Source organism: Haemaphysalis longicornis, unplaced genomic scaffold (genome assembly GCF_048455015.1).
Source record: "Haemaphysalis longicornis isolate Haplotype H1 unplaced genomic scaffold, Haemaphysalis longicornis Haplotype H1 scaffold_3, whole genome shotgun sequence".
Taxonomy (NCBI): Eukaryota; Metazoa; Arthropoda; class Arachnida; order Ixodida; family Ixodidae; genus Haemaphysalis; species Haemaphysalis longicornis.
This window is the reverse complement of record NW_027526335.1, coordinates 135,061,741-135,078,649: the sequence shown is the minus strand read 5'-3', so window position 1 is coordinate 135,078,649 and position 16,909 is coordinate 135,061,741. Positions and strand designations below refer to the sequence as shown.

At 48.2% G+C, this 16,909-nt stretch overlaps 1 pseudogene; it reads left to right on the top strand.

The window, feature by feature from the left end:
* The first annotated feature begins 8,699 nt into the window (after nt 1-8,699).
* Nucleotides 8,700-16,046, top strand: LOC144175439 (uncharacterized; annotated as a pseudogene).
* Nucleotides 16,047-16,909: the final 863 nt, after the last annotated feature.

The window sequence follows — 16,909 nt, the reverse complement described above, 5'->3', positions numbered from 1 at the left end:
TTAGCAAAGAATAATAATTTACAGGCTTGTCGACTCAGGCGATCGCAAATTTGATAACATTCTGAGCGTGGAGGGATGTGGACCTCAGTTATGGGAGCTTAGGTTACGTTTGGAATTTCCCGATGAAACATCAACCTCAATGTTCAGACTTATGCTCAATCGATGTCGAGGGAACTTTTTTATAATTTCAGGTGGAGTCAACTCTAGAGAAGTCATGCGCCCACACACACAAGCAACTTATACAACTGGTAATACCGCATGTCTTAAACTGTTCACGTTTCTTAATGCCGGCGAACAAAATGCTTGAACAGCAGCAGGATTAGAAGAACTAATATGAAACAATATTGAGAAATATACGTGCGAGAAGAAGAGCACAAGGCAGAAATGATGTAGTGTTCACGGTTCAACCAAGTTCCGCTCTTTCTATTTTCCTTTTCGATGCCATTTTTTTCACTCTAGTGTTTACTTTCTGATTGTAGTTCCTCAAGAATTTTTGTATATGTAATGCAGGCTCACTCAGTAAGAATACGCAGTCGGCAAACCTGAGATGAGTCAAGAATTCTTCGTGTACCCTTAATAACATGTTTTCCGAATCAAGCTGTCGGAATACCCCTTCCAGCCATGCTGTGAACACTTTTGGCGGGATGATATCTCACGGTTTCACTCCCTTTCGGAGCGGAAGTTTATCGTTTTGCTTGTGAAGTGTCATCGTGCCCATTCATTCTTTATATAGACCGTTCCAACGAGGGCGCCGCCATCTTCCCTGCGCAGCGCCCTCTGGTAGCTGGCTGATTCGCTGGTAAGGCGTTTGCTCCGCGAGGCATGGGCGCCAGCGGTGGCTCGGTGAATTTTTCGTTGTATCGCGTTGTACGTTATTTTCTCAAATATTCTTTAAATAGGAAAGTTGTTGCATAGGACCAGTTTAAGTGGTCTGGCTTATATTGCTGGCTGTTTGGGCCGCGGAGGAGCTGAAATTCGCCTCGAGGTAGCTTGGTCCACGGTGGGTAAACGATTCTGTGTCGAACATTCTTACCAATACTTCGTCACTATTTTTTTGTTTGCGTATATGTGTCCGGGACCACGTACAGCGGGTATTTTGATCCCTTTGCTGCAAAAACTGAAGTTCGTTAAAACGATGTAACCGTTATACGCTCGGCGCTCATGGGGAACAAGCAGAAGCGCGTGTCAGTGTAACAGATTTCTGGCTTCATATCACTGCAGGGCTTAATACAGGTAGTTTTGGGTGGACTCAGGCAGTATTAGGCATGTTACAGTTTGTAATAAATTATATCGATATATCAACACCTCACCCTCAGCCATCACTGTCGCCAACTATAAACAAAATTTCCGCTTCCTGAAATTCCAAGCTGCTAAGAGACACAAATTAGCCGTGCAACTAATGTACAACATAAATAAAATAAACAACACAGCTCCTGGAGAGTGTCATATAATGACTTATTAAGTCTCCGCCATTGGGCAACCCGACAAGCGTTCGCAGTTGCTTTGCTTTTATCTAGGTTTGATGTTGCCGACAAAGAGAGATCACATTTGGGTAATAGACTGAACTCTTGGCTGGAGTGAGTGAGATTTTGCCCGAGCGGGGATGGGGAAAAAATGTAGGTGGAATCCCCTTCAGTAGCCCCCCTACCCACCCCTTCCCCTCAAATTGGCTGGGGAAAGGGACAACCAGGGAGGTAGTAGTCACTGTGAAAATCGGCGAGGCCAGCTGACGCAATACTTGGAGCTGGGTCTGCCGAAAGGTGACCGCTGCAACGCTGGAGATAAAACTAATACCATCTGCGGCGCAGGCAAGTTTCAGTGGTCCATTCTAGTTCGGAAAGAAGGTAGAACAATTTTTTGCCCCTACCCCAAAGTAGGTGTGCACAGAAACAGCTCAGCAGAACAACAAAGAACTCACAAGCTTCTCGTCCGGCTCATTTATTAGCAACATTGAATTAAAATGCTGCTGAAATTAGCGTTTAACCCGCACGCGTGATGCCTACGAAGCGTAGTCTGGGCAAAGGAGCAGCCGCGCCAGGCCCGCCGTGATCGGCGCGCACACTCCAGAGAGGGGGAAAGGCGGCCCGCGCGCCGCGACCGCTGAGTGCGAAAGTACGTTGCCGCTCGCCCGATGGAACGGTCTATATGTCTCCAAGAAGACTTATGTATGTCTACCTGTATTCCCTGGTCCTTTCAAGCTTTTAGCACGGCTGCGCTGTCTACTAAGACCAACACTTTTTTATAGCCTATAAATGTCATGTAAATAAGCTTAGTGCATTCTGCGGATTTTTCTATCACGTGGTTGACAAGATGGATGGGATCCATGGTTGAGTAAACTTTCCTTAACCCAGCCTGCTCCCTGTGTTGTTGGGAAAACAGTCGGTCGCTAATGCGGCTAACTCTATTTTTCGCCCCAGGGAAGTTGGTCTAAAATAATTATGAATAAATGTAACCTAGTGGGGAATGAGCATGCCAAAAGCAGCCTTTTCAGCTTAGGAAACTGAACCCTAGAAGATGTAATAGAACATAGCTACCTCTGTCAGATGGTTAGTGCTGACCCCAAAGAACGAGAACGAAATCCGGTGCAGAACAGGTATGGGCTGGGGAGAACTCGGCAAGCACTACCAAATAATGAAAAGTAAGCTACCTATCTTTCTCAAAACGAAAATATCCAACCAGTGCATTCTGCCGTTGATGACGTACGGAGCTGACACTTCGCGCCTAACTAGACAACTGGAAAGCAAACGTAGATCGGCTGAACGGGCCATGGAACGAGTAATGTTGGAACGAGTAATGTTAGGAATGACACTCAGGGGCTGAAACAAGCTACCTGCATCAGAGAAAAAGTAGAGTAGAAGACATCATATTTCAAATAATGAAAAAGAAATGGGCGTCGGCTGGTCATGTCGTGGGAGGAACCGACAACCGGTGGACAATTAGGGTAACAGGTCTAGAAAAAGGCGAAAGCCAATAACACGATGCTCAGATGAAGTGGGGGAAATTCGTTGACCAACAGTGGACTCGAACACCTCAGGACAGGTGTGGTTGGAAGTCAATAAATCTTCGCCCTGCAGTAGACCTGAGTATTCTAATGATGATGATGATGAGTGTGTGCCCGTCCGCCTTTCAGTAACTTCCGCGCCATGTATGCGTTCATCCTCACGGAAGGGCTCAAATTCATACCGCTTTTTAAAACCACAATCTCAGACCGATTAGTAATTTCACGCGAATCACTTTACGCACAGCACAAACGTTCACACTCCTTTGGGCATGCAAAAAGATCGGTGAGTACAGGCTCAGGCAGGAAGACCCCATATACTTGCTGTACGCAATATTTGTTTCAAAATTATCGGCTTGGTTGAATTGTTGCTCTGCGCTCCCTGCACAACGCCAGAAACGGATATATAACGTGGGTTATCAGCGGCAATATATCGGGGCCACCCATATTGACCGAAATATGTTGTATTCATTGATACACTACTAACTGGATAACCTAAAGTAGTGTTCATTTCCAAGGACTGCTGGTCGCAGAGAAGCGCTCAACTGGCCCATCTTTTCTGATTTGAAAGGGGGGGTAGGCACGTTCGCGTGATAAATAATACACGAGGTGCAAAACACCGGCGGTAGCGTCTTAAAAAATGACTGTTCAATGCTCCTGCAGAGCAAAAAAAAAATTGCAGTTTGCCGCATGTTTAATGGTATTGTATACCGTCCTGTTGTCGGTCCGCAGCAATGGCAAGAGCAGAAATTTTATCTTGTAGTAAATAGGCACAACTTGATCCAGCACTCGAAGAATATTCTCTAACATCAGCTATGCAGCATCTGCGAAGTTACCAGGGCACCTGTTCCAACAAATCTGTTTTCCAAGGCATTCCGGTAAGACTGGATCAAGCGGGTGTTGCAAGAGCGCAGTTTATTAATGGGTCCCGGACGTCGAGGTCGCGCAGCCGTTTAATGGTATTGCTTGCCTAATGGCGAGCGGTGGTACGACAGTGGGGGAACCCGGTGCACCGGACGTCGAAGTGACAAATTGACCGGAATATAGGGGTCGCTTGAAGAAAGGTTGGCAATGGGGGCTGATTTATGGTAGCAATGTTTGACTACGATAGCCGGCATCCTGCGATAACTGAACGATTCGCGATAAACAACGATACAGGGAAGCGGGTGGAGGCAAGCCAAATATTTATCACCTGTCTTCGAAAGGGAAGGTAAATTATTAATCACGTATTTGCGATGTTACTTTCCCGTCGGTTGACGAAATATTTGCTTTAATTGTTTCTGACTAGCCACCAACAGGTTTTGGGTACAACTACTCAAGTTGATAGCTTCAATTCAGTAAACCCTTTTAATCAGACAGTTCCACGAACAAGTTGAACAAATATTGGAGTACGAAACAAAGATTCACTTCATTACACCACGCAATTTTTCCAACCGCAGTTGCTTGAAGGCCTTTCGTAATTGGAAAGCCGTTGCATGTACACAAACAAATTTGTGATGGTTGTACTAATGATTCAGGTTTTCTCCCTTTGCTTTTAAAGCAACTAGTGTCCTTTATCAGGTTTGTCATTGAAGCGCTCCTTTGGAGAAATCAGAGGGCCGTGAAGAGTGAAACGACGTAAAACTACCAGTGTATAAAGGAGGGCGACCAGCGGGAGCTTACTGTTCTTTTTCTCAAAATTGGGTGTTGCCGCTCTTTGAGCGTCAGTGACCAGTACGATTCTGTCCAGCGAGACATGAGAACTGGCGCCGGCTTACCGTGAGCTACCCAACGAAGTGGTCGTCATTGTCGCCATAACAGTACGCAGTTTGGCTCTTCCAGCGTCACGGCAAAGACACGCCAGCATAGCCCAAAAATCGGCAACACGAATCCTACTTCTAAACGAGCATCTAAAGCGAAAATGCTCCGGAGTTTGATGTTTAAGTGCCGCTATCCCACAAATAATCTTCATTTTGCTTGTGAATGGTGGCATACGTTTCGCAAAGCTGTAAATACTGACGCCTGTGTTCGCAGCCCATGCCGGCAAAGCTTGAACGAGACGAAAAATTACGCTGTTTTTTGGGTCCCATTCGAAATGCTTTGCATAGTTTTGTGCATGTCAACCGTTCACCTGCAGACCGGTAAAAGAGATTTTCATTTTTCAAGGGAACTTTTTTATGCCTAGGTGAAACGTCCATCTGTGCCTAGCCAGGCCTTCTATAGGAACCAGCGCGCATGCACGAAAACTGGGGGTTAGAGTGTAGTCAGAAGCAACAGGACAAGGATTCTGGGGTGTCTCCCTACGCACACATGTTGGTGACGTACGTGTTGGTGGTGTACTCTTGCAACGTCAGCTCGCAGTGCACACGCCACAAGTGTGATGTAGCAACCGCAATGGAAAGGTCTGGCACGTCTACAGCGTAGATGTGACGTAGCACACACTAGCGCATTCGTAGCGCGTAGCGGAGGAGACTTCCCGCCGCCAGCATGCCGGCAACATGGCGCACGATCAGGCCCGCGACGCCGAGCGCAAGCGCCAACGGCTGACCGATCCTGCAGCCATCTATTATTCGTGGTCTTGCGAAGCTGCATGGGTGGCTTTAAGTAAGCATTGTGATGACCCCAAGCAAAACGTGTTGGTGTGTTCACTGCTACACCTTTACTCTGTAGTCTAAACTGTGCATGTCAAGCAAAATCTTTCACAAAACACACACGCACACGCACACATACGGACGCACACGCACACAAACATATATATATCTATCAACGCAAGCAATATGGGTGAACTGGATCTTCTTATTGGTCTGTATAAAACATCGGTATAATCTAGAGCAAGTTTAAACAAATAATCATAGCTAAGAAGAAAACCGTCGTCTCAAAATGAACAATTTTGTTATAGCAAGACCAACGGCTCTAAAGCAAGGTTGTGCGGAGGATAGGTATCTTCAAATTAGGATAAAAAATGTATGCCAAAAGAGGTGAAGTGCGCTGCGCATATATCAGCATAAATAGACATTTGCAAGGACTAGAACGGGGCGAAAAATCGGAAGCGAAGCTCGCGCCCCATAGCGCACTGAAGCTGTATTGCATACATTCGGGAAGTTTCAGAAGCGCTCGTGTTGAGACGGGTAGCGGCGCTCCTCAGAGTTCGGTCGCAGGTGGCATAACCTAATAGCAAATCTCCCCCTGCAAGTACGACTGCCCTGTAGTCGAATACTTTAAAGTTCACGAAACGTCTTGTTTTGACTCTTCATTCATTCGTTTTTTTCGTCATGCCTTTAAGCTTAGTTAGCGTCTTCTTTCCCCAGCTAAATTTTTGGCCTGCCTACGTTGTGGAACGACGCCAAACAACAAAAGGAGAACTGGAGGGGCACTTCTTTTCCTGGTGTGGGTGGGGGCGTTAAAGGCCCGATTTCCTGCTGTTGCGTCGACCACTCAGTACCGTTCTTCAATATCATCATAATCTCCGCTGCCATCGCTATTATTATCATCATCTTCGCCATAATCGTCATCATCACCGTCCTAACACAACCCAGCAGCTTTGGAATTTCCATTTTGCATACAGAAGGCATTGTTAGACGTACACAGAGCCCTGATACTTCAGGGGAATTTATTTACGAAAGACTGGTGTAACGCCTTCTTGCAGTTGTCTTTGGGCTTTAAAAAATCTGAAGAAATTCAGAGAATTCTGTACTAATGAGTTGAATTCTTATGCCGCTTGTCTTGGGTGTGAGTTTTTTTTTCTTGAAGATTTCTTGGTTTTTCTCACTCCTGTCTGAGCAATTAGGGTATTTTACGCTAATATAATGTATAAAGGTGACACTTTTGCGGAATCTGCGTTATTATGTAAATGTAAACTTTCTGCAAATGTAAATGTTATTATGTAATATGTAAACTTATGCGGTTTGCCATTTTTCATAGGGTTGAAATATTTTTATCTTTTCTTAGTTTTTAAAATTTTGTTCAAACAACAATCTAGATTTGCGCTGTTATGACTGCGACTGTTGGAACTTTTGCGAAATCCGCATTATTGTGGGAATGTAAGGCGTTATACGGGAGTTTTGCGTTTTTATACATATTTTTGGTTTTTAGTTTTTCAAATTTTCTTCGACGCATTATCTATATTTACTCTTTTTTGAAGATTACAGCTGGAATTTTCGCGATATGTGCATGTTTGTCGAAATCCACTGCCTTGCACGGTCCTAACTGTGCGGCTACTATGGAAAGAATTCTAGGCATTTAAAGTCTCGTTGACACGTTACTCATGGGGTGGTGCGGCGATAGATCCTATAGTGTTTCCAGCATATGTTACTCTCTTCTAATTTACTCATTCTTTATTCCCGTGTTTTCCTATGCACAGTACTCTTCGGGTGTTCATCTGTTTGTTTCAAAGTGAATAATTTTCTATCTGCTGCATCGCCGAATCTCATGTAAAAGTTTCCTGCGTGTGGATCTTAAAGTGGTACTTTAAATAAAGAAATGAATAGAACAATACGTAGAAAAATAAGAGAATGCATAAAAATATCTAACAGCCAGCTCCGAAGCATTATCAGACTATCTCAAGATGGTTTTGTCAACATCCGGTTTCATCGCAACCGGCGGAACGAATATTCATTGGGTGAACGCTGTCATTTTGAGATTCATGAGCCTTAGCGAATTTATTTACTCTGAATAACAAATCTCAACTTAACGTAACCAGTGCACTAACAACTGATCTCAGAAAATAATATGCATCTTGACAAGCACCCTTTTATCAAAACTACTTAGGCGACTGAATAAGAATTATTAGATTCGAAAATTGTTTGTGAGCACGCAAATAAGATTTAAATCAATATGCTACTGAAGAGTCAAAAGGCTGATTAGGTTTTACAATTACGTTGAGCAAAAAATGTTTCTGAAAGCTTTGCTGAGGCCTCTGAATTTTGCGCCCGTTGAAAAAATTTTGTCAAAAATCGTCAAAAAGTAATCAACAGAAGCAATTAGCTGAGTATTCGTGCAAAAAATGACAAAAATATGCTACAGTAGTGGCAAAGCACTGTAATCGCCAAAAAAGAATACCTAATTTATTGAAACTTGCTAATTTCGTTATCTCAATGTAAGCGGGCTGGCAGTCCGGTGGCTAACAACGTTTATTGCGGTTGCAATAAAGTAGATATTGGAACAATTGGTGACGTAACAGGTCGCGTGATTTTAACAAAAAGGCCGGTGACGACAGAGTGACCCAGACGTGCTACATCTCCCTTTTGTTAGGGAAGCAAATAATTACAATTGTCTTTCAGGTTGGGGGGTAGCGGCAGGGCTCCCGGCGTGCCCTAGTGCTTCTGTGAAGCTCTTGAGCGAGCTGGGTGTCGTCTTGTTGCTCGGACCCAGCAGGAGGACTCTCTTCGCGATGTGGCGGAGGTGCGTCTTGCAGATGCTCGCGAGTGCCTCGAAGTTCCTCACACTATTCCGTTTTCATCACCAAGGATCGCGGCGTCTCGGCTGGCCGCTGAAAGACCGCATGTGTCTGTTATATTCAGTTTCGGTTTTACTTTGGTTTCTTTCACCCCCAGGGGGCGCGTCTGTCCTTTATGTATATATTTGATGTGTTGTGTACAATAAACGTCTTTCGTACGGTGGTGCTGCCGGTGCTTCTTACATCCTTCGCAAACACCACATTGGTGACGAGGATGGGATAACAACACGTCAAGCTACCTTCAGCATCGTCCGGATGTGCCCCGCAATGCGTTTCGCCGGTCTTGCACCACTGCAGCCCGACGCCTGGCCGTCCGTCACTTCCATGGGAGGAGTGGGATCAGACTTTAACAGTCTACCTTCTAGCGTCCGGAGCAGCTGAGTTTACACCAGAGCTACGCAAGACCATTCTTCTGCATTGTTTGGGGGCGGAAGGGCAGCGTATTTGCCGGACTTTACCTGCAGGGTCAAGCGCCCCAGCACCAGCAAGCGCCGCAGCACCGGCAGCACAAGAGAAGCCTCCAGCGCCCGCTACGGACGAGTACGAGTCTGCACTCATCGCCTTACGGCAGCAGTTTTCGACGTCGTACAACGTTGTCCTCGAACGTCATCGTGTCCACCGCCGCAGCCAGCCCGCACGCGAGTCCGTTCATGACTTGGTTGCTGCTTTACGGGAGCTCGTTTCGCATTGTTCGTTCGCTTCACAAGATGATGCTCTACGGGACCGATTTGTTGCCGGCGTTGTTTTCAACCGCGTACGTGAACGGTTGCTGCTCGAGGGTTCCTCCCTTGCATTCGAGAGCGCAGTGCGGATCGCTCTTCAGTTTGAGCAAGCAGCTGAATTTTCTGCATCGGTCAAGCCTGTTTCTGTACGGCTTCGTCCCCAGTATTCCCATTCTTCTCGAAAGTTCAATTCACAACCACAAGTTCCTTTTCAGCAGAAATTTCCAAGGAGCGCGAGTGGTTTACGTGCGCCGCAGGGGCACCGCCCCCCTCGGCGAGACGGAGGTAGCCGGTCCGTTTCACCTCACTGTTTCTGATGCGGCTCGCGGAATCACCGCGCATCAGCGTCGCAGTGGCCAGTGCAGGAAAAGAAGGGTCTAGGAGAACTCGTCAAAAGGGAACTCGTCGCAGCCAACTCGTCATAGGTGAACTCGTCACATAGGGCAACTCGTCATAGGCCATCTCGCACTAGGGAAACTCGTAACCTAGGGCAACTAGACACTCGGCCAACTCGTCACAACTTACGTTTTCCGTCTATCATGTTCAAATGAAAGAGTACAGAAGCTTGTATTATTCTCATCTTAGTCGTAAACATTCTTACACTCCTCCTTCTATTCACCACCCTTAATGTTTCCTTTGTCGCCTTCGAGGAACGCGCCAGCCAGACAGCGTGTCTTTTTTTTTTCTGTGTGCAGCTAATGACGTGAGTCTTTTATATTAGATTTAGTTTGCCCGTTCTGTTTTTCTAATACGTTTTTTTTTTATTTTGGTAATAAGGTGACGGCGCTGTATTCGGATTTGCGATTTCGTTCTGTGTTCTCGCTTTTTAGTATTTTGATCTTTTGTTTTCATTCCTGTTGACAAACGATGACTGTCAAGCTGGGTAACTTTCGTTTTGTTAGTCTTCATATCACCTATAAATGGGAGCGAAAGTCAAGGCTCGACTTAAAAGTTGACCCCCCCCCCACACACACACACACTCACACAAAAAAAGCGTGACGAATATTTTCTAGAAGGAGAAGAAAAGCAAAAGCAGAAACCGGAAGTTGTGCTGAAACCGAAAAGCCAATTTCAAGCACCACCTGCAAACAAACAAGAGGGCAACATTTTACCCTATTTATAGATATATACACAAGCAGGCAAAAAGCTTCAAAAGATAACGCAAAAGAAAGAAAAAGTCGAACCCCCCCCCCCTTCCACAGAAAAATTGTGACGAATATTTTTTGGAAGAAGAAAGAAAAATAAACCTGAATAGAAAGCCCTTACCCAGTAACAAAGTGTGAATTTTTTTTTTTGGCTACAAGAAGGGAAATCAGAAGGGGACAGAGGAACATGTTAAAATATAAAAACCATTTCAACCACCACCTGCCAACTAACAAAACCAGCGGACCCCCCCGAACTCTGAAGAGGTCAACCTGGGAGTAATTATAAGATTAGAAGCCTCGACATCGGCCAAAAATGAAACCACGAGACGACTTTTCCTAGCACGAGAAGGTCAGTGCTACCACTTTTCCTAGTACGGGATCACCTAGAACGAGATGCCCTCTTTGACCAGTTTCCCTATGACCAGTTTTCCTAGGACGAGTTGGCTGCGACGAGTGGGCCGGTTCCCGAAAAGAAGTGTTAATTTTGCGGTATCAAGGGCCACTTTCAGAAAGTATGCAGCCGCAAGCGACAAATGCAAGGCAGGGTTCGTGAAGTTGGATTCAATGACGATGCTTTGTCAGGTGGTTCTGAGCAAGTTTTGACTGTGCAGCATCACGCCCGCAGCGCAATTTACATACAAGTGCGCTTAGCGGTTGTCAAGTTGGCGCTTCTTGTTGACTCAGGGTCGCCTGTTTCAATTCTGTCGGAGCAAGAATTTCGCCGACATTTTCAAAGCGGTTTTCTCCTCCCAGCTCCGCACGTCAACTTGTTTGACTATTCTAAGCACCCAATTTCCGTGCTAGGGTGTTTCCAGGCAGACTTTGAATTTAAAGGGCGCTCTGCACCACTTCTTTTCTACATCGTTCACCAAGGAATTTGTCTGATTGGCCTTGACGGCATTAAGCCCCTAAGTCTTCCGATTCAGGGCTCCACTCTCGAGTGCCTGCACACGTCCGTTGCCCCGCCGCCGCGTGTCAATCACCGAACACTTTTTCACATTCCAACGCAGTCAATAGAGCAACCCAGGCAGGCAAACCTTCCGCCAGCCTTGGAACATGATTTCTGTTCACTTTTCAGTCCTGAGTTGGGCCTTGATAAGCGGTTCACGCATCGTGTCAAGATTAGGCAAGGCGTGCAACTGGTATCTTCGAAGCTTCGCCGTCTTCCATATTCACTTCGGGAACCAGTGTCCGATGAACTTCACAGGTTGTTGAGCCTTTACATCATCGAATGCATCGATGCTTCTGAATGGGTTTTGCCCATTGTTGTCGTTGACATGAAAGATGGCAGCATCAGGATTTGTGTTGGCCTTCGGGAGCTTAAAAGGCTATTGTACCAGACAGTTTACCGTTGCCTTATACACAGGAACTTCTTCACGCCTTGGTAGGCGCTACACACTTCTCAAAACTTGACTTGGCTTCTGCCTACCATCAGGTTCTTTTGCACCCTGACAGCAGGGACCTGACAGCCTTCATCACTCATGAAGGACTTTTTCGGTTTAAAAGAGTTTGTTTTGGGTTAGCTTCCGACACAGCGGCATTTCAGAAGGTGATGGCCACAATTCTTGATGGCTGCCCTGGTGTGTTCTACATTGATGATGTGATTGGCTCTGGGAAAAGTGCAGAAGAACATCTTTCAAACTTAACAACGGTCTTGCAGAAAGTCAAGGACGGAGGCCTGAAATTGAACGACAAATGCCTCTTCAACGTTCCAAAACGTACTTTTCTAGGTCGTAAGGTGACGGCGCAAGGTATCTCGCCGCTTCCAGAGAAAGCAGTCGCGGTAGTTAACACTCCAGTGGCAAAAGATGTTGCCGCCCTCCGTTCATTCCTTGGTCTTGTAGAATACCATTCCAAGTTCGTTCCACGCTTGGCCCAGGTGGTCGAGCCTATGCGCTGCCTGCTTCGCAAGAATGAGCCATTCATATGGTCAGCCGAAGCAGACAGCAGTTTTTGGAGGGCCAAAGAAGTGCTCTCTTCAAGTACAGTTCTACACATGTTCGATCCCACACTTCCAGTCATCGTGTCGACCGACGCTTCCGAATGTGGGCCGGGAGCCGTCCTGCAGCAGCAAAATGGCCACGAGCTCCGCACAGTTGCTCTCGCGTCTCGTACCTTGTCATCATCGAGTAAATGGAGCTTTCAATAGCTCCCCGGTACCACACTAAGTATAACTGGTTATACCCAATTGCAACAGTACAAAAATAGGGCCAACCGGCAAAGAGAATTTTGTCCACACGAAGGTGGAGAGAAATTAACGGGAAAGACTTTCTTGCGACCCACCGCCAGGGGGACGAGCCCGGGGGGACCCCTTTTGTCCCCCCTAGGAAAAAGCCGGATAGGGTGGGTTGCTGGGAACGGGAACTTGGACATCGGAATGGGTTATGGGAAAAAGGGTGGGAATGAGGGAAGCAATTTTGCTCCAATCCTTTTGTCTGACTCTCTTCCAAGACTGATTGCTCAGCGAGGGCATCAGACAGTGCCAATTGCCAAATATGCGGTCCCTGCCACGGGTTACCGCTCACCCATAGGGTCCAATAACTGGGCCCCAACTGTCGGAGACAGGAAGTACCCTATTTAGTGGCGACGGTCAGGTCCTTCCCAACCCCCAGCTCTGCGGCCGATGCGTACTAACGTCCTCGATCAACTGTCCCGCACAAGGTACTCATGAATCACCAGTGAAGCTTTCCACTATACACGGGTACTTGAACACCTGCTTTTCACGGTCTCCGGACACCGGAAGTTTGTATGCGAACGTGAACTGAAATCCATGTTGGCAAGCCAACCACGTTCGCAAGGGTCCCACTGGGTCTGCGAGCCCTTTTCTTATGTCCTCCTCTGTGCTACTCTTTCGCTAAATGGAACAAGAGTCTTTTGGCATTGCCGTGGAGTAGCGGCTCGGCAGAGGAGATCGGTCTGGGCCTACTAGCCGTTACTAAGCCAGGAGAGTTTCCCCGGTCGGTGTACTAACCTCACCTTTCCTCGTTTTCCCCGTGCGGAACACCCAGTAGCTCGTGGTAGCACGTCCCGTGGCAGCCAGAGAAGATCAATCTATAGGCCCCTCACAGCAAGGTTACAGGGGGGCGCGACTCCCCCCCCCCCGGCCTCATACGGACTGTACAACATCTGGCCCCATGACATTTGGTTACAGGGGTATGTCACTCCCCCCAACTTATAGCGATCAGGTCACTGGCCCCGCCAAAGCTTGCGGTTACAGGGGTCGCCAGTCCCCCGGCCTGCAACGGTTTCCCGAATTTAATCGGTATTCCCAATGCAACGACTGTACGCTTGCGGCACTTGCTACTTTCGCAACTTCACTCCCCGACCTCCTCCCACGCTGGATTACAGGGGTTCGCCATTTTCCCCCAGCCAAAGAAAGTCATAGTTGATCGATCTCGATCCGCTTTCCTGCTTCAATCGCATCACCAAGTGCCGGGCCGACACCCGACCGCCCGACCTCCGCGTAGGACCTGATTCCAGTTGTACCAGGAACCTCCGCAGTGGCGGCCGTTTTGCACGCTCCCTAGGCAGGGATTGTGCGGCCTCCCCAATTCCTCGAGGAGGTCTCGTGGAATTACCGCACTTCCACGCTCTGGCCCCTATGACATTAGGTTACAAGGGTTTGTCACAACCCCCGGCCTGCAGACCTGTTCGCAAGTTCAACACAACGAGCCCCAAGCTATGGTTACTGGGGTGTGCACGCCCCCGGCTCGGTAGTGGTCTACCCATTGCTTCAGCAATGGTACGCCAACACTACGTGCGAACTGTACCGCTTGAGCGCAGTGATTACGTTGCAACATTGACCCGCTGGCTTCCTCTCACGCTGGATTACAGGGGCGCGTTACCACCCCCAGCCTTTGGCCTCCTCCCACATTGAATTACAGGGGCTCGCTACTTCCCCTAGCCAAGAGAGTCATAGTTGCTCCACAAATACCATCTTTCGGGATACAAGGGATCCTCTGAGGAACTCCCTGTGGCTCTGCACACTCGCCCCCAAGACTGAAGGTTACAAGGGCTCATCAGCGGAAAGAAAGTACTCGGTCGGCGAACGCGAAGCATTGGCATGCACTTGGGCGTGCGAACGATGGCACACTTACCTTTGGGGTCGCCATTTCAAGATTCGAACGCACCATCAGGCCTCGGTATCGTTGCTGTCGTCGTAAAGACGTGGAAGAAAGGCACTCCGAATTTCACGTTGGAGTGCACGGCTCCTATGTTACTATTTCACTGTCGAGTACCGCAAGGTGTCCACCAACACTGTGGCAGATGCTCTTTTTCGGCTGCGAGCTCCTACGGCGGAGGCAGAGCTGGCCAAGGAAGAAATTGTGTCGTTGGTCGAGTCGGATTGCGTGACGAAGGAAGAATTCAAGCAAGCCGCCCTCAACGATGGTTGTCTGCAAAAGATCAAGTCGTTCGTGCTGGGTTCTTGGCCACCACAAAAGTCCGTACCAGAGGAGGCAAAACCTTCTACTCTGTGCGCGAAGCACTTTCTGTTGTTGACCTTCTACTGAGCGCAGAGCGCCTCGTTGTTCCGTCCTCCCTCACGGCTCAGTTCATCGCCGTCACCCACGAGACACATCCGGGCATCACGCGCACAAAGGCGCGACTTCGTAAGCTGTTCTGGTGGCCACGATTAGACAAGCAAGTTGAATCTGCCGTGAAAAACTCGCATCTGCCTGGAGGCAGATAAGTCCGCCAAAACATCGCCAGCGCCATTGCAGCCTGTTGACTGGCCTGAAAGGCCGTGACAGAAGGTGAGCCTACATTGTTGGCCTATTGGAACATGCAGCTCACAATAGCCGATTTGCTATAAAATTGGTCGATTACCATTCCAAATGGCCAAAGATGTATTTTTGCAGCGAAGTGTCCACAAGCATCGTCAAAGACTTCTTAACCAGTGTTTTTGCCCGTGAAAGATACACGGAGATTGTTTGCGACAATGGGCCGCAGTTCACTTCACGTTAATTTATAACCTTTCTTCAAAACCAAGCCATCAAGCGGTCGCATTCGCCTGTATACTACCCCCAGGCGAATGGGCAAGTCGAGAGGTTCAATCGAACTTTGAAGAACTTCATCCAAGTTTCACTCCTCGAAAGGCGACCTATCCGACAAGCACTCACGGACTACCTCGCTATATGCCGCTTTACTCCACAGGCTACCACTGCGGTTGCCCCAGCAGTTCTGTTGCATGGGCGAATGGCCCGAACCAGATTGGATGTCATTGGGTTTTCGGCGCCAGCGTTTGCAAAAGGCCCAGCAAAGGACCTGGCGTGACTGCGCCGAATGGTCCGGCTTCAACACCAAAGCAGCAAGGAGTACACTGATCGGAGGAGAGCTGCTAAGGAGCCTAAGATAGCTGTGGGTGATTTCGTTCATTTCAAGAAGCCGTTGTTCGCTTCAAGGGAGATCGCTCCTTTTCCTCGCCTACTGAAGTGTTGGAGAAAAGGGGACCTGCCTCTTCCGCCTTGCAGACGGCCGCACATGGAACGCCTCCAAGCTGTCCAGGGTTCCCGAGAGGGGCACGAGTTCACCATACCAACGTTCGGAGCTACCTGCGCCGCAGCTTCCGGTTCGAGTGCCGCAGCCTGCCCTGCTGCTGCCGCCCTCTCCCCGGTCGCAGCCGCCGCCTACTGGCGTACTGCAGTCTGCCGTACCACATTCGCCTGCTGATCGGCAGCTGCCGGTACCGGAGCCTGTCATGCTGCAGCCGCCTTCTCCTGGGCCGCAACCGTGGTCTCCTGGCGTGATACAGAGCTCTACGAGCTAACTAGCATCTTCCGCCTTGGAGCGTACCCATCGGCCGTCCCGATTGCGCCGGCCACCGGCCTGGCTCATACTAGCAGACCCACTAGTCGTCTCTGTGTATAGCACAACGTGTATGTAGAGTGTAAATATGTATGTGTATACAGCGTGTAAATATGTACAGTGCATGCATATGGGTTTCTAGCACTTACTAACAAATAATCACTAAATATAAGGGAGCGAGTATGTTATATTCGGTTTCGGTTTTATTTTGTGTTCTTTCACCCCCATGGGGCGTGTGTGTCCTTTATGTATATATTTGATGTGTTGTGTACAATAAACGTCTTTCGTACGGTGGTGTTGCCGGTTCTTCTTACGTCCTTCGCAAGCACCACAGTGTCCTGGTCTTTTCGCGGGTATCGTGTGAAGTCGCTCGTTGCCCAGGCGACATAGGGGGAACGTTTCTGGAGCTGCCGTTGTAGTAGATACTCTTGCGTTGGCGGATCTCCTCTAGGCGGTTACGGAAGACCCGGTCGGGCACCACCTCCGGCACCAGGTGGCTTGTAGGTACGGGCAGCAGGGTCCTCGTCTGCCTTCCTATCAGTCTCTGCACTGGGGACTTCAAAACATAATCACGATGTGTTTTACGCCATTCGAGTAGAGGCATGTGGAAGTCGGGCGTTCTAAGAGAGCACTTTTTTGCTTCTTGCACTGCCGTCTCCGTCATCCCTTTTGAGCGTGGATGGTATGGGCTTGACGTTTTGTGGGTAACACCGAGTTCACATAATTTTTTTTTAATTCTGTGCTGTTCCCGTTATCGCTACACAATTTATGGGGTAATACAAGAACTGCAAAACCTTCGGCGCTC